Source organism: Rhinatrema bivittatum, chromosome 4 (assembly GCF_901001135.1).
Source record: "Rhinatrema bivittatum chromosome 4, aRhiBiv1.1, whole genome shotgun sequence".
NCBI lineage: Eukaryota > Metazoa > Chordata > Amphibia > Gymnophiona > Rhinatrematidae > Rhinatrema > Rhinatrema bivittatum.
In genome coordinates, this window is record NC_042618.1 from 434,701,647 (window position 1) to 434,719,296 (window position 17,650).

At 47.0% G+C, this 17,650-nt stretch overlaps 1 protein-coding gene across 1 annotated transcript in view; it reads left to right on the forward strand.

The window, feature by feature from the left end:
• Positions 1-10,456: 10,456 nt before the first annotated feature.
• The window catches only part of CHST11 (carbohydrate sulfotransferase 11), a 352,143-nt gene continuing 344,949 nt past the window's right edge, over positions 10,457-17,650 (forward strand). Inside the window, exon 1 of the mRNA XM_029601519.1 lies at positions 10,457-10,592. The gene's annotated coding sequence lies outside the window, so the exon portion shown is untranslated. The remainder of the gene's footprint in view (positions 10,593-17,650) is intronic.

The following is a 17,650-nucleotide window of genomic DNA, read 5'->3' on the forward strand; positions in this document are numbered from 1 at the left end:
TCCAGCTCTGCCTGGCCTCAACTTCAGTGGCGTAGCCATGGGTGGGCTTGGGTGGGCCGTGGCCCACTCACTTTGGGCTCAGGCCCACCCAATCAGGGTTGAATGAACCAAACGAGACATGCCACTGCTGACTCATTCATCACGGTAGCTGAAGAAGTATTCCCACCAGCCAAAACAAGGCTGCCACAGGAGCCCATCCCCATGGCAGTGAAGAAGAAATCCCGCCAGCCGAAGCAAGGCTGCCATGGGAGCCCATCTCCATGAGGGTGAAGAAGGGGTTTGGTGGTGAGCCCCGATATGTGTGTGTGTGTGAGAATGGGAGCCTGAATGTGAGTATGTGATAATAGGAGCTTAGGTGTGTGCATGAGAATGGGAGCCTGAGTGTAAGAATGTGAGAATGGGAGCCTGGATGTGAGAATGTGATAATAGGAGCCTAGGTGTGTGTATGAGAATGGGAGCCTGGGTGTGTGAGAGCTTGAGCGTGTGGTAGAACATGTGAGAGTGACAGCTTGTGTGTGTAAGGGAGTCTTTGAGAGAAAGTGTGAGCCTTTGTGTGTGTGTGAGAAAGAGGAAGGGAAGAAGATAGGATAGAGAAGAAGCAGAAAGAGACGAGTGACCCTGGAGAAAGAATTAGGAAAAGACTGACAAGGGGAAAGTGGAAAAAAGAGACCTGGACCAACTGATTAGAAAAATAAAAAGAACAAACAACAGAGGTAAATAAAATATTATTTTTGGATTTTAGCAATTGGAATGTGCCATCTTTGGGTATATGCATTTCTTATAATTTTGTATTTTGCTCTTTAGCTTTCAGCTGTTTAGTCTGGTTTCTTAGGCTTTCTATTTCTATTTTGTTTGCATATTTCGATTTCTAATTTGTAGTCCCTTATTTCTGTAACTGGTGAGGGTCAGTCTGTGTTCTGCCTATGGGTGACTGAGGTGCAGTACTGCTGCTAGCGTGTAGTTTCTCTGTAGAGATTTGTAGTAGTCTGACTTGTTCTGTTATCCCATTAGGTGGTGTATTAATGTTCTAGGGCCTGGTGTGGTGTTTGCATTGCTTCTTTTTCATAAGGTTTCTGTTACTTGAGTCCTGAGAGTCAGTTCTGTTATATGGTATTGGAAGTTTCTGGGTGCCTTTTTTTTTTTTTTTTGTAGGGGTTTGTGTTACTTTACAAAATGTTTAGCAGTGGAGGGGGTCTTTTTTTTTTTTTTTTTGCTGAGGTGACCCCAGAATTTGAATATAGCATTTTTTCATGTTGGGTTGTACTGTGAACTGTCATAGTTTTGCTCTGTACCTGTTCTCATGGTTATTGCTATTTTATTGTAGTTATAGTGATCTCTGCCTTTCTGAAAAGAGGATTTGAGAGAGAATATATTGATATTTGTTTTATAACATAATTGATTGGATCTGATGTTTGTGTTCTTTGGTTTTACCTGATATTCTTGTTTATTTAATTAATTGCAATAAATATAAAATAAATGAATACAGATTAATAAGGACTTTTTAATGTAGGTGCTTGAAATAATGGAGTTAAAATATTCTAAAAAGTTTCAACTCATGATGCAAAAAGGCTGTTGTAGTCTACTTAGAAACCCATTGTAAGATGCATCCTAAGGCGTTATTTATCAGTAAGAGTACAACTAGGAGGGTTAAGACCTGTATACTTACTGCCCATGCAAAAACTCAGTTCTGGCTATGCCACTGCCACTGCTCAGCTTCCTTCCAGTGTCACAGCCTAAGTCCTGCCAGCCGCCAGAACCCAAGGGCTCAACCTGCGGGGGAGGTGGCTGGTATAGGCCGAAGTTTCCCTAGCTTAGTTCTGTCTTGCCCTGTGGCCCTGGACTGTCCCCGTGGGGGTTTCCCCAGCCTAGCTGGGTACTCAACCTCTACAGGAGTTACCCGCACATTATGAAAATGTACATGCACTGATTTTGTTTACAATGTTTGTTATTAATGTTATTAATTTATTTAATACATCAGAAAAAAGAACCTCGTGGAAACTATTCATAAATTTCACAGGGCAATTACTTCTTAAAAATTATGTAAAGTGGAAAGGGGAGGTTTCATCTGTTTTTTTTGCAGGAACCATCCAGGTTATCCCGTCCTTATTTTTAATCATCAACCAACCCTCCTTCCACCACTTTTTTTACTCAATTGCGTGAAACACTGTGAAATTAATGCGTGATTAAAGTGCACTTATATCGTGACAAAAATATGTTTTTTTTTAAATATTAAAAAACTGCCCAAAGGGCTTTTCGATTTCTATACACAGACTGCCCGGAACAGAAACTTAGCTGGATTAAGATGAGGTATTCATGCCGGTGCTTCATCAAACGTCATCAAACTGACTAAAAAAAGTGGTGGAAGGAGGGTTGGTTGATGATTAAAAATAAGGACGGGATAACCTGGATGGTTCCTGCAAAAAAACAGATGAAACCTCCCCTTTCCACAATTTTTAAGATGTAATTGCCCTGTGAAATTTATGAATAGTTTCCACGAGGTTCTTTTTTCTGATTTATTGAACGTTTTTGAACCCCGTCGATGATCTGTTCATTGATTTGGTTTGTTACATTAATTTATTTAAAACATCTGCAGGGAGGGAAGGAAGGAAGGGGGCGGCAGAAATCTTCCTCCTGGTTCGTCTAATAAAAATCTTTTTCCCTGACCAGAGTCCAAAACACCAGAAGGTCTTTGAATCAGATCGCCACCATACCTCTGGTCCCTGAAGAGATTACAGAGGGGCAGGTCGTCCTTGCCCTGGCCCCCCCTCCCCGGAGACAGGGTTCCCTATGCCCTGCACTCAGATGACACCAGGGGTCTCTCAAGACTTCCTGCCATGAAAAAGATGCAAAAACCCGGCAAAACAACCCAGAGGTAAGCCCAACCAGCCTTACTCAGGCAGGGCTTGCTTGGATCCTCCAAGTAGGCCCAAATTCCAACTTAGAAAAAACACGCCTGACTGTCACCTGACTCCAGGTCAGAGCACTGCACACGGTCTCTCAGTAGAGAGCTGCTTAAATATTCTTCCCAAGGGGATGGCCAACCCGGCACCCTCAAAGGGAGAGGCTGCATAGGAATGGTACCTACCCTCACTCTCTAACAGACACTGTCCCTGGCTAAAAGAGTTAACCAAGGGTCATAATGGTAATGAGAACTGGAGGGTCCATTAAAAAGAGAAAGAAGAATCTATTCTGAACCTGTACAGTTTGCATTTACAGGAGGAATTTCTACAGGCTAAATTAAGAAGCATCCAAGTACTCAAAGTATATTTAGTATCAAAAGGAGTTTTATTTGCTCATTTATGAATAAATGTGTAAGTGAAAAGTCTAATTAATTCTAAATAGACTTTGATTGTTCAGTTGATTTCTAATATTTGCTTAATGCGTTACCTTGAGCATCACCCTTTAAAGTTGGTTTTTGTTTGGTTTGGTTTTTACTTCAGCATTTTCCATTCCATGTGTGGTCCTTATATTTTACCAATCAATATCACTAGTTAAATGAAAACAAATTTGATACAGGATGCGGTATCTTTTTCAATGACATTACTGGGGGCGCGTGACGTCTCACTGAGCTCCTGGGCCCCACTCCCTTGGAACCAGCATTTTTAATCAGCTTGTTGAAACGCAGCTTTCTTTGAAATAATGATCGCAGTGTATGAGAGAATTAATGGACAACCTAACCACCCAAAATTTGGAAGAGATGTCGGGACAATCGCAGAGATTGGGCGCGGTTAAGATCAGCAGCAAGGAAGAAAAAAATGCTGCAAGGATTGCTGGCCCGGCAGCGGAAGGCTTGACTGACGCTTCCTTGAGAGAGCTCGCGCCTGCTCTCTCTGCTGTGCCAGACTGATCAGCTTCCAAAAGTCCAGTCGGCAGTGGACGAACTTAGAGATAAAGTTGAAGCTTACAACTTAGCAATTACAGGAATAAATAACAAGCTTTATGAGCATGATGATTGTATCGAAGCCCTGCATATAGAGTCAGCTATGCTCTGGGAGAAAAACAATAAACTCATATGAACATCATAAATGAATAGCTGTTTAGCAAGAATGTGATACCTCATATGATATTCGAGCCTCCCACAATTTCTATGAGAGTGCTCACTTCAAAAGTGTCAATAAGTACAGCGTTAACCAAAGTATCGAGAGGTGGTTTAACGCAAAGACGGCGTTAACCAAAGTGCTGAAAAATGGTTTAACGCAAACTGACCTTATTTATAATCATCGGTATCAACATTCGGGATTTTATATTTTGCAATTTTTTAAATATACTTTGGTTAACGCTGTACTTATTGACACTTTTGAAGTGAGCACTCTCATAGAAATTGTGGGAGGCTCGAATATCATATGAGGTATCACATTCTTACTAAACAGCTATTCATTTATGATGTTCATATGAGTTTACTATTTTGATTATTACATCATATTTACACAGTTCCTATTTACATTCTGGGAGAAAAACAAGCATCTCAAGGAAAACATTAATGACCTGGAGAATCGAAATCACTGCAATAACCTGCGGATTGTGGGCATCCCCGAAGCGATACAAGTTGAGGAACTCATTAGGTTCCGCAAGAAACGGCTACTGGAAGTCTTCAATTTAAAACTATCTGAACGGGCATGGGCGATTGTGGTTGAGAGGGCCCACAGCCTAGGTGCTAATGGCTCTGATCGTGGCAGACCTCGCTAGGTAATTGTCAAATATTTAAACTATACTGACAAAGTGAAAATCCTGGAAGCCTTCCGAAAAGCTCAAGAAATTAAATTCGAAAACAACAAGCTACAATCGTTTCCCGATTTCTCAGCTAAAGGGCAGGCAGTGAGGAAAGAGTTCACTCCATACTGTATGCAGCTGTTTCGCGCAAGTTGACAACAGCAGTGCGTAACATAAAGGGAGAATCTGTTTTTCTAAACTGCATCAGAGGAATGTGAAACTTAATGCTGTCTACCTGCTGACTTTTGCTAAAATTGAATTGATTTATCCTCATTAATGACCAGAGTGCGGTGGGCAAAGATATTTTATCTTGAAACTGCCTGTCTACTTTTCACTAGATGCCATCTACAGCGCGGAAGATGGCGTCTAGTGAAACTCCAATTTAGTAGCATTTATTTTTCTGAAAATCTAAACTGTTTTTGGTCTTGGAGGTTTGAACTGTTCATCTTTGTTATAAACGTCAGGTTCGTTGGAAAAAGTGATAAGTTGGGAGCGTGACACACCACACCAATATTCGCAAGCTTCTCACTAGGAAATAAAACTGTCATCATTTTGGTGCTGCGGATGAAGAAGCCGTCTTTTGCGAGGACTGACTTTGGCTCCAGGAGGCCTGAAGTTGGAGGATGCGGCACTACTAAGCCACGAGGAAAGGAACGCCTTGGTTGCCAGAGTGGTGGTGCTGCGTGTTCACCTTCAGGAATGAGGGCTTTGGGAAATCACGGGGGGAGGGGAGGGTTGGAAATGTGGTTATTGGCGTGGGGGGGGGGGGGGTGTTTGTTAGTTAGTGATTGGTGTATGGGTTATGATTGTGAATGAATTTTGGGAACAAGGCATGGGGGTGGCTTGCGGGAATGACAGCTACTACCTGGAGATTAATATCCTTATTCAATAAACATCCACACGGTTAATGCGACACCAACATTGCTCTATGCTTCAACGGCAAGAGGAAATGTGAAAAAAAAGGATTTGCATCCACAAAAAAGCAGGGGAGTAGCTTGCTTGTTACGGCGGTTACTACCCAGAATCAATTAAGCCTGATACTTCACTTGGAATACATATCCAGCGCAGCTCACTGCTTCGATGGCAAGGGGGAATGAAGAAAAGAGGGTTTATATTCAGACAACAACCAATAAGGACTGAATTGCACAGGCTGGGTAAACAAGCATGGGAGTAGCTTGCTTATTACGGCGGTTACTACCCCTAAACAATTAGCAAGATACTTCACTTAGATGCAGCACCAGCACTGCTATCTATATTGATGGCAGGGGTGGAAGGGAAATAGAACCAAAAAGTTACTTATAAGGGCCAAGAGTAACAGCTAAGTATGAAAAGAATAAGTGCGAAAGCTTGCTGGGCAGACTGGATGGGCCGTTTGGTCTTCTTCTGCTGTCATTTCTATGTTTCTATGTTATGTTTCTATAAGGCATTTGAATTGAGTGGAAATGGAAGCTGAAATGACAGGTGATATATTTCTGGGTTTGGAATTATCGTTGAGGCCTGACCCTTCCAGCCCATAACTGATTGGGAGGAGGAGGGACTTGAGCTGGGGAGTTCCCAATTCAAACAAGGATATAATGCTGCAATTGATATGCTATTCATAAAGTTATAGTTAATGTAATTTTATGATCTCTCAATGTAAATGGTTTACACTCGCCGATCAAGAGGAAAAAAGTCTTAACAGAATTTTTAAAAAGGAAAGTGAATATGGCTTACTTGCAAGAGACAAATTTGAATAATGAGATGCAATCTAAACTGAAGAGAGATTGGATTGGCCAGTGCTTTTTCCCCTTGTATTCCACTAGTAAATGAGGACTGGCTATCCTGTTCCAAAAAATGTCTCATTTGATCTGGTAAAACAAGATCTGGTAAATCAAGAGGGTCATTATATCATTTTGGCAGTTATTCTGTTTGGATCTAAAGTGGTACTAGTAAATGTATTTGCACCCAACTGTTGCGAGTGCGGGCGAGTGCGATCACTTGCTTGAGAGTAAGCCCTTGGGCTAGGGCACAATTCCAGGGCAAGGCTCCAGGGTACGCGCCATGGGTAGCTGAGGTGATTCCGAGTATGGGCTGGACAGGCTTGGAGACTTGAACACTCGGATCTCTGCTGAACCTGCACACACAGGCGTGAGACCCAACAACGCAATTCTGGTCTCTGGGGTAGCCCTCCAGCCACTCGAAAGCTCTTTCGAACCTGTCATTTGGGAACGGCTAGTGCATCAGGACAGATGGAGGTTGAGGACGGAAGATGACTCTGGACAAAGAACATGACGAAAGCACTGAAGACTTGGATGAGACGAAGGCACTGAAGACAAGGAACTCCGATTCAGGATTCATGCACAGGTTCAGGATTCAGACTCAGGTTGGTTAGAGCCCTGCACCACAGCGTACCCTACACAGCCTGTGGGCTGGTCGCGGACCATGTCGAATGCAAAGCAGACTTCAGGCTTGGAACATGACAAAAACTTGGCACAAGAAACATGATGAAGACTCGGGGAGAGTCCTGACATGCTGCACGCCCCATATAGCCCGTGGGCTGGTTGCAGAGCACTCCAAACACGGAGCAGACTCTGGGCATGACTCATAGACATGGACGGACACTGGTACAAGGCACTCCAAAGACAAAGAACAGGATTCAAGGATTCAGGAACTCAGAACCAGGGACTGGACCCCAGCGTTTAAAAACAAAGACCTTTCGGAGACTTGATTAGTGGACTTGAAGGCAGGCCTTGTGCCGCGAGGTGCCCTACACAACCCATGGGATGGTTGCGGACCACGACGGTGGCACTCCTGGAGGAGTGGGCAAGGAGAAGATCTTGAAGCAGGATGAGGAGACGAAGACTAGAACATCAGGAACTGGACAACAGGAACAAGCGAAGACACAGGAGACCAGGACAAGGCGAAGACTGCAAAGACTTGGACGAGGAACCAATGCAAGACCAGGAACATGGAACAGGCAACAAGAAGGACATTGAGGACTATGAAGGCCTTGAGGAAGCGAAGACTGGAACAAGGAGAACTCCAGGAGCGTAAAGCTGGAACAAGGACTCCAGGAGCACCCAACTCCTTGTGAAGGCAACAAGGGACAAACTGAAGAGCCCTTTTATAGGGCAAGCAGGCTGACATCATCAGGGAGGGCTGTGGAGCTTTTCCCACTGTGGGCCCTTTAAAAGCTCAAGAGAGGCATGCACGTATGACTAGAGGCACTGAAACAAGAGGATGTCAGTGGCTCAGCACATGATACTGCTGCGAAAAGCAGGGACATCGGCTGGGGCTCCTCACTGCAAAGGCCATGATGGCAGCACAGGTCTGCGCAGCATGGCAGTGCCAGCTACACTGGGAGGTCACGGCAATCTGGGCCGCATTGGGAGGCCAAGTGGTATCCCGAGGTAGCGAGTGAGCCGCTCGCAGGCCTGTCCCGCAGCAGCATTCAGAACACCAACAAATACTCTCATGGATTCTTTTCCTCATTGGTCACTAACTTGCTTGGCTGGGAGGGGTATACTCTCATGGTTGTAGGGGATTTTAATATCTCCAGTAACCCCTTGGTAGACTGTCAACCTACTAAGTCTCCATTAAAAATCAGGCTGTCAAAGGCATTGATTTTTTATGTCAAGAATTAAATCTGATGGATAGTTGGCATCTCCTCCATCTAGAAAATAAAGAGGTTTTTTTCTACTCCCAAGTACATAACGGTTACAGAAGAATTGACTATCTCTTATTGTCAGAACATCGGTGTCATAGGGTGCAGCTGTGTGATATGAACGAGGTACCTTTTCAGATCATTTACTAATATATCATCAATTCTATTTTCTGATCTTGGGGGTCATAGATCCCATTGGAAAATGTATGCTTTGCTTTATCATGACAAAGATTTTATGAAGTTTCTGCATGTGCAATGGCAGATTATAAAGCATATAATGCCACATCTGATGTTAATGCTCTCACCTACTGGAATGCTGCGAAAGCCCTTTTCGTGTTACTAAGACATCTTTCAATGTTAAAAGTTGTAGCAACAACTGAAAAGTGCAAGGCTATTTCCTTGGAGTAACCAGGAGCCATTTTTTGTTACTGGTAAGTCCTGGGACTTGCCAGATAGAACAGGTGAGTGAATGGTGGGGTGGGGGGGGGGATCCATTCAAATTCAGCTCTTCCCTGTGTGGGGTCTGGAATGGCTGCCCCCCTGAGAGGCTTTGTAACAGCTCTCCCAAGAGTCGGTGGGCATACCTTTAAGTTTTTGGAGAGATAGGAGGCATTGAGGAGCTTACTTTTTTTGTGTGTATTTTCCAGACCCATTCAGAGGAATCGGGCTAACCCAGCCTGGGGGTCCTGACCAGGGTGAGGAGAGTGTTCCTGCCAGTCCACTCACTGGCAGGTTTGGATATCCCTCCGGGTTGATTTTAGTACTTTTAGATTTTCATGGTCGGAGCCTCACTGGACACCTGGGCCTTTCCTGGATTCAGGGATCAAGGAACCCTATGTTTGGGATGCCCAGGGATAGGGAAGACCTGCCCTCCAAGTTGGTGTCCTGCCTCAAGGGGTAACTCCGATGTTATTTTCGGTTAAGGGAAAAGGACATTAAGTTGAGACATCCAGGAGGAAGATTGTTTTGGCTGCCCCTTCCTTCCTGCATTGGAGCAGGGTAAGATACCTGCATCCAGCGATCCCTTCCATCAGGGGTCCAGAGAAGAGGCTGAGACTGTGAGAAACCTAAGGAGTTGGAAAAGCTGCTAATCATGATTAAAATAACTGTAAAGATCCTTGAGGACACCCATCCGGAATCTTCAGCCCCTGGGGAGAGAGAATGTTTCTGTGCAAGGACAGGATTTTTTTTTACCATTTATGGAAGGGGTTTTCTTGACCAGTTTAAGGGTTACCCTGCCCACCTGGACCTCCATTTCACCAAATCCAGGAAGGAGGGGGGGGGGGGGGGCGCCCAGATCCTTTGCCTGCTTGAAAGATTCCTACACGGATAGAGGTGAATACTGTAACCAAGGAGAGAAAGTGTGGTGCTGGAAAACATATTTATTGTGCCATCTGCAACCATTTTCTCAGTAAAGACTTTAATTTTGATCATTAACCTAGTGCATCCGGTGTATTTATTTGGGCATGCACAGCACTCACAGAGAAGAGAAAGTACCACTCTCCCAGGGATATCCAGAAGGAAGTTAGTCACCCCTGCCCTGGGCCCTGGAAGTTTCCCCGCCCGCAAACAAAAAGGATCCACCCACAGGTGATAGGGACACAGAGAAGAGCCAGTCAGGGTTCCTGGGTCCTGCCCCCAAAGAACTTAACCATTCTTGTATGGCCCTACCTGTACAGGATACGCACACAGAGCTGAGTCTACACTGGTTTTTTCAACATGCTCGGCATTGCATATTTCAGCTCTGAATTACCCTTTGTTTCTTTAAGCCCCCATGCTCTTTATGAGTGTAAGAAGTAAATATACGACTGCATTCTGACGCCCATTCACTGGCTGCCTGTTGAATTTTGTTGGAAGTTCAAGATCCTATCCATTGTTTTAGGAGGCCCTGCCTCTCGAGGCATGGGCCGTATAACTGGGCAGACGTGCGGCAGGCAAGAGGGAGGGGGGCACAGCCTAGGTGCGGAGAGGGGCGGACAATGGGATTAGGGGCCAGTTCAAACCTGAGCATGAGCCAATGAGACAAGGAAGGCAGCGTCTCTGAGCTCAGGTACTTAGAGGTAGGGCAGGGTGGGGGGAGCACATTTGCAGCCTGGAAGTGAGAGCAACAGGCTGACCTCAGCACGGCTGTGCTACAACAGTTTTGCTTTTACTTTCACTTTGCCTCCAGCACGGCTGTGCTGTAAGAGGAGCAGATGAGCTATAGGAGCAGGAACGATTTCTTTGATTACATCATTGGGTAAAGTACAAAGATTTTGTGGCTGATAGGCAAAATGTTGAGAATATTAATGGTAATTTTGTGTTGCTAAGGTCTGGAAGGTATGCTCACCCCCCCCCCCCTTTTGCATTGAACTGGCTCTGCATTACCAGTACTTTATTTAATGAAAAGGCTTTGAATGCATGGCTGCTTCTGCCTGGAATGTCCTTTTATTTAAGGAAATGCCTTAGCACATGGCTGGTTATATATATTTTAACTAATATATATTTAGTGAAACGCCATGGGCACATGGCCACACTTTACCTGTTATTATATATATATTTTATGAACTCATGGCTGGCTTTCAGCACAATGCTTGCTCTGCATGTTGCTGTATTTATTGAAAGGGCAGCGAGTGCAGGGCTGGTTATCTTTCACTTGTAGCCTCTTAAGAAACGCCATTGAAGGGGTCTACACATGGTGAATGCATAGGTGGTTAGAGCACATGGCTGGCAGTAGCAGGCTTGGTAGCTCAGTGGTTAGAGCACTGATCTTGTAGGCTTGCTTTACTTTAAAATTGACGTTTTCTATGTATTGCTTTACCCCTCGCTCTCTAAATTGCTAGGAAGTGGGCAGGCTTCATGTCTACCATGCTACCTCAACAACCTGTGGATGTGCTTTGTTATACCTAAGTAATCTGACAATTAAAAAGTAGCCAGCATCCCGTAGTTGGGAATTCTGATGATATGTCTATGGGACAGCGGTACGGCATTTGAGTGCTCAGCCAGGTTAACAGGATGTTTTTTATATTAATCCTAAAGGTGATATTTAGTATTCGGTTACCATTTAAAGGGACAGCTGTCCCATGTGCACGTTTATACTGAATTATAAGAGGTACAGGACCCTCAGCTTGATAGATATGATTCAGGCTGCGCTATGCAGCTCTATACAAAGTAAATTAAAATATTAATGAAAGGTCGGCTTACATCTTAGCATGGTATTGTGGTTCGTATTGGAAGGGCTTGCCAGCAGAGGTCAGCACATGGCAGCGGCCATTTTGGAGGTCAGCACATGGCAGCGGCCATTTTGGAGGTCAGCACATGGCAGCGGCCATTTTGGGAGGTCAGCACATGGCAGCGGCCATTTTGGGAGGTCAGCACATGGACTTTCAGGATTTTCTTTTACTATTACTTTTCTTTTACTCCCCAGGCCCCCCCCCCCCATGCGCCGGCACTCCTGCCTCCCCACGGAGTCCGGCCGCCCCTCGCCCCCCCCCACCTTCCTCAGCTGCCCCCACCCCCCATCCTATTCCCGTCCAGCCCCCCCAAACTTGCCGGGCCCAAACGTGCGCCCCCCCCAGCCCCAGCCCCCCCCCCGGCTCCTTGCACCCCACCCACCGCCCCCCCATACCCCGGCTGCCCCCTCCCCCACCCACCCCCCTTAGCAGGTGTGCGCACACCCACGTTTGGCTACCTATTCATATGGCCCCCCCCAAAACTGTGCGGGATCTAACCATTTAATATGTCTACACAGCATGGCTACCACTCAGTTTGCTATGGCTTCTGCCCCGTCCGCACTTATGCCGGACCAGGCTCAGGCTCCAGCCAAGCGAGCACGTCGGAAGCCAAGCAAATTGCAGGAAAACTTCGCGGCAACGCCAGAAGTCGAAAAACGTAAGACCAAGACACAGAGGAATAAGAAGAGGAAATCCGCAAGCACACGACAACCGCGTAGCATCAGCCATTTGGGCTGCTATGTACCGGAGCAGCCCCCTCCACAGGGCATGACCCCTGCAGCACCGACCCCTGCAGCACCGCCACGAGAGAACTTCGGCAATGTTACCGAACGACAGCTGCGTCAGCTCATGGACCAAACCTTGTCAGCGGCTGCTATCCATGGCACGGACAGGGTGAAGGCAATGCTGGATGCCTTAACGCATACCACTAGCCCATGCCCTGGCTCAGTGCCCATCGGTCCACAGCACGGTGCAGCGGGCAGCTCCAACAGTTCAGCTGGCAACACCCAGCCACCAGCACGTCAACAGACAGCTCATGGACAACACGGGCAACCGCAAGAAGGACAGAACTGTGAGTACCCTGATTTAAACCGGGGCCAGGGTAATGCGCAGGTACCCCCAACACAGCCCAGTTACCCACCACCAAGGAATGGCAGCGAAGTGTGGCTGGGGCCACAAAGCGCTCCTACTGACATTTTCGCTGCTATGAAAGCTATTTTCGATAACTGGCATGGGCAGGGTAATGCTAACACTAGCCCAACACAGGAAACAGGGCAGTCAGGACGACCCATGGGGGATATTTTACTTGTGACACCAACCCCAGCCACATCTACAGCTGTTGGAACACCAACCCCAGCCACAGCTACAGCGGTTGGAACAACGGTGGGTCAGCTGGGGACCAATGGGCACAATACCACTGGTAGCTCAGCCACGAATGGCAATAACGCTGCACAATACACATGTACAGTGGGCTCACTAACCGCGCATGTGTCAGAGGCGTTAAAAGAGAAAATATGGCGCAGCGAATATGTAGATATATTCGAGCTGCTCAGGAAAGAAGGGGAGGGTTCCGATCCCAAATGCCACGAAGCGTGCAAACTCTCAGCTAGGGAGAAACCCTTCATCGCTAAGACGCTAGCTAATTGGTCAGCAGGATTCAGAATTCTGTCATCCATCATAGGTCAAAAATTTCCTGAAAAATATTGCTCCTTAATTGCTTACCAGGACGTCATTTGTGGTGCTTATCGCACGTATGGCGGTACGGCTTGGTTGGAGTATGATGAGCAGTTCAGAAGGAATATGGCTGTGAACCCAGGTTTAGAATGGGATCGCAAGGATATTGACCTCTGGCTCTCAAAAATCACACCGTACCGACCGGTGCAGGAGGTTGTTCCTGGCTTCACTGGCAATGCATACCAGCCGAGTACATGGTTAACTCCTCGCCAACACACTTTTACGGGAAGATTTCCATTTCGGCAAGGTCAGCCCTTTCGTCAAGGGCAAAGGTGGGGGCAAGCCACTAGATTTAGGGGCGGGGGGACTCCCATCTGTAGGCTGTTCAACTCTGGTTTTTGCAGATTCGCTGCTGCCTGCAAATTCAGACACGCCTGCATGGGATGCGGTGCAGGCCACCCTCAAACAAAATGCTCAAGGGGAGGAACCATCCCCCACACAGAGCAACAATAAATTCATTAGAGCACCTACCCCCATTAAGATACATAGCTTGCAGGTCTGTTTAAAGGGTTATCAGCCCAAGGAGGCCAGATGGCTATACGAAGGGTTTTCCCAAGGTTTTCACATACCTTTCATGGGGCCAGAAACCGCCACAGAGGCTAAGAATCTGTTATCTGCGAGGAATAATGAAGAGGTCATTGCACTAAAAATCAAAAAAGAAAGCGACATGGGTAGGGTGGAAGGCCCATTCAATGACAAACCTCTACCTCATTTTAGGATTTCCCCTCTTGGGGTGGTTCCCAAAAAAGAGCCAGGGGAATTCCGAATGATTCACCATTTATTCTTCCCAGAGGGTGGGTCAGTGAATGATTACTTGGACCCCGAAGCATGCTCGGTCGCCTACGCCTCATTTGACCAGGCATTAGACATGGTGAGGCATTGGGGGCAAGGGGCATGGTTGGCAAAAGCCGACATTGAATCAGCCTTCCGCTTGCTTCCAATACATCCAAGCTGCTTCCATCTGTTGGGGTTTCAATTCCGAGGTAAATATTACTTCGATAAATGCCTCCCGATGGGCTGCTCTATATCTTGCGCCTACTTTGAGAGGTTTAGCACATTTGTGCAATGGGCTGTAGAGCAGGACATCGGGAAAGGGAAAATCATACACTATTTGGATGATTTTCTGTTTACCGGCCATAGGGACACACAGGCCTGTGCGCAAGCCCTCGAAGCATTCACCCGGAAAGCTGACGAATTAGGTATTCCGCTAGCTAAGCACAAATCAGAAGGACCGTCACACAAATTGTCATTTCTCGGTATCGAAATTGATACTCTGCAAATGGTCACACGCCTACCGCCCGCAAAACTAGAAGCGTTACGCGCCAACATATCTACTACCGAACAATCACGCAAAATCACGCTAAAACAAATGCAGTCACTCATTGGTCACCTCAATTTCGCTTGCAAGATCATGCCTATGGGTCGCCCTTCATTAGAAGATTGTCCCAAGCCACAGCAGGTATTCGCAGGAGCCATCATTTCATTAGAATCACCAAGGAGCTCAGGGAGGACCTCATAGTATGGAAGACATTCCTAGGGGAATATAATGGGCGGACAGTTTGGAGGGACCCAATCATGACCAATAGGGAGCTGCAGCTCTACACAGACGCAGCGGGGAGCGCTGGATTTGGGGCCTATCTGGCTGGGAAATGGTGCGCGGAACGATGGCCAGTACAGTGGGAAGCCATGGGTTTACTCAGAGACATCACTTTTCTCGAATTGTTCCCCATTGTTGCAGCAATACACATGTGGAAAGCATGTTTCCACAACAGAAGAGTGGTTTTTTGGTCAGACAACATGGCGGTTGTACAGGCGATAAATTCTCTCACCGCGCACTCCCCTAGGGTCATTAGGCTATTGCGGGATTTAGTACTGCTCTGCCTGCGCATTAACCTGGTCTTTAAGGCTAAGTACGTTCCGGGGGAAGCTAACGGCATCGCTGATGCATTGTCTCGTTGTCAGTGGTCTCGTTTCAGATTCCTGGCCCCGGAAGCAGAGCATCAACCTTATGACAGAGAGAAATGTAACAGAGTTCTTGCTCTACCTCAAGAACTCGGGGGTATCAAGAGAACAGGCAGGGCAACATGTAGCTGCTATTGTTTTCGTCTCCAAACTATGGGGTATAGGCACAATTAGCAACTCCTTTCTCATAAAAAAGATATTAGAGGGTTGGCGGAGACAAGAACCAGTTAGAAGGGACGCCAGAAAGCCTATCACACCAATGCTGCTACAAGCACTGGTAAAGGAGCTCCCCAGCCTAGTTTGGGACAATTATGAGGTAAAGCTATGGACCGTGGCTTTTTCACTAATGTTCTTTGGTGCATTTAGAAACAGCGAGCTTATCCCGAGGGCAAAGGTGACCACCAGGGCATCGGATGGGGGTCTCCTGATAGAAAACATAAGGCTGGTTAAGGAGACAGTACAGATCTTTCTCAGGCGAGCAAAACTGATCAACGGGCAGTAGGTCGCTGGATTACATTATACCCGGCTCATACGGGGGAGATATGCCCCGTAAGGGCTACAACAGAATACCTCAAAGTACGCCCGCTGGGGGGAGGGCCCTTTCTAAAACACAAAGATGGCAACGCGCTATCGCGTTACCAGTTTATCAGTATACTACGCAAAGGCTTGGAAAAGATAGGGGAAGATGCGGGAGCTTATCACACACATTCATTCCGAATAGGCGCAGCATCCTTCGCCAGCAGCAGCGGTTTAAGCGAAGATCAAATTAAGGCGCTAGGGCGGTGGAAATCCAGTAAATTCAAAACATACATACGACCCAATAACCAGACAGCCCAATGACGTTTCACTGGGAAACATAAAAAGCATATATTTACCATCCTGTTACACATAACCGTTTTATTTTGTCCATCATAGACTCGTCAGCGGGGAGCGCAAAAGTGATATGGATCATGGGGCACTCGTACATTTATTGGGCGCACATTAGAACCAAGAAAAAGACCTCCAGCGAGCAGATGGGCATACCGCGTAGCAAGGCCAGCTTATTCTGGCTCGGCAAACGAGGGATGAGGTGGGTCCAACTAATGCCTTGCATTCTCCAATACGCCAGGCAACTACCACAGCCTGATATTATCATCTGTCATTTGGGCGGTAACGATTTGGTCGCAGTCAAAAACATTGACTTAATAATCACGATCAAGAAGGACTTGACTGCAATTAAGGCTATATGGCCAGCTGTGGTATTGGTATGGTCCCACATTATCCCCCGATTGGTATGGAGGGACGCGAGGTCGCACAAATCCATCGAAACAAGCAGGCGCAAATTAAATAAAGAAGTGGGGACGTGGTTGAGAGCTATAGGGGGATATGTCATCAAGCATGATGATATTTCGCTCTCATGTTCAGGCATGTATAGGCAGGATGGGGTTCACTTATCAGACGTTGGGGTAGATATCTTCATCCTCGCCCTGCAAACGGCCACAGCAGCTTTAGTTAATTAGTGGGGGTAGAAAACAAATAAGGTTTTACTGTTTCCTACTTTGGCGGGTGCCCTCACCGGAGCATAAGGGGATGTATCGCTGCATAGAGGGGAAGTTTTTGGTGTTGGGGGAGGGGGAAGGGGAGGAGCACAGCACCAAGGACTTTGCATAGGGGGAAAGCGGGGGCATGGATATAACTAAGCATGGCGGAGACCGAGATAATGGCCGGTCTGGGGGTGGCCCAATGAAGGCCTGGCATAAGCAATAATCGCGGCCCGCAAGGCCAGGGGTGGGAGGAGGCGGCAGAATACTGCACGGAGCGGCAGTAGCCACGGAGGCGTTCACGGAGCGGGATGCCAGTGGCGGGTGTTCCCCTTCACGGAGCGGAAGGCGGGATTGGCATTCACGGAGCGGGGTGCCAATGGTGTACCACCTTCACGGAGCGGAAGGATGGAGGGCTGCCGTCTCCAAAAAAGCATTGGGGTGGGAAGGACAAGGAAGGTACCGGTGAGGGCGTGGCATTTAGCTAATGCCAATTGATTAAGCTGCTGCAATATAAAGTAATAAGGTTATAATGTTAAATTTTGGCTGTGGCCGTTTCTTCCACTTAATAAAAGTTATCTTGGTTCACCTACTCTGTTGTCGCGTGGTCAAGGGTGGGAGGGGCGGTGGTCCGTGAGCTACGGCGTGCCAGAGTTAAGGAGGCCCTGCCTCTCGAGGCATGGGCCGTATAACTGGGCAGACGTGCGGCAGGCAAGAGGGAGGGGGGCACAGCCTAGGTGCGGAGAGGGGCGGACAATGGGATTAGGGGCCAGTTCAAACCTGAGCATGAGCCAATGAGACAAGGAAGGCGGCGTCTCTGAGCTCAGGTACTTAGAGGTAGGGCAGGGTGGGGGGAGCACATTTGCAGC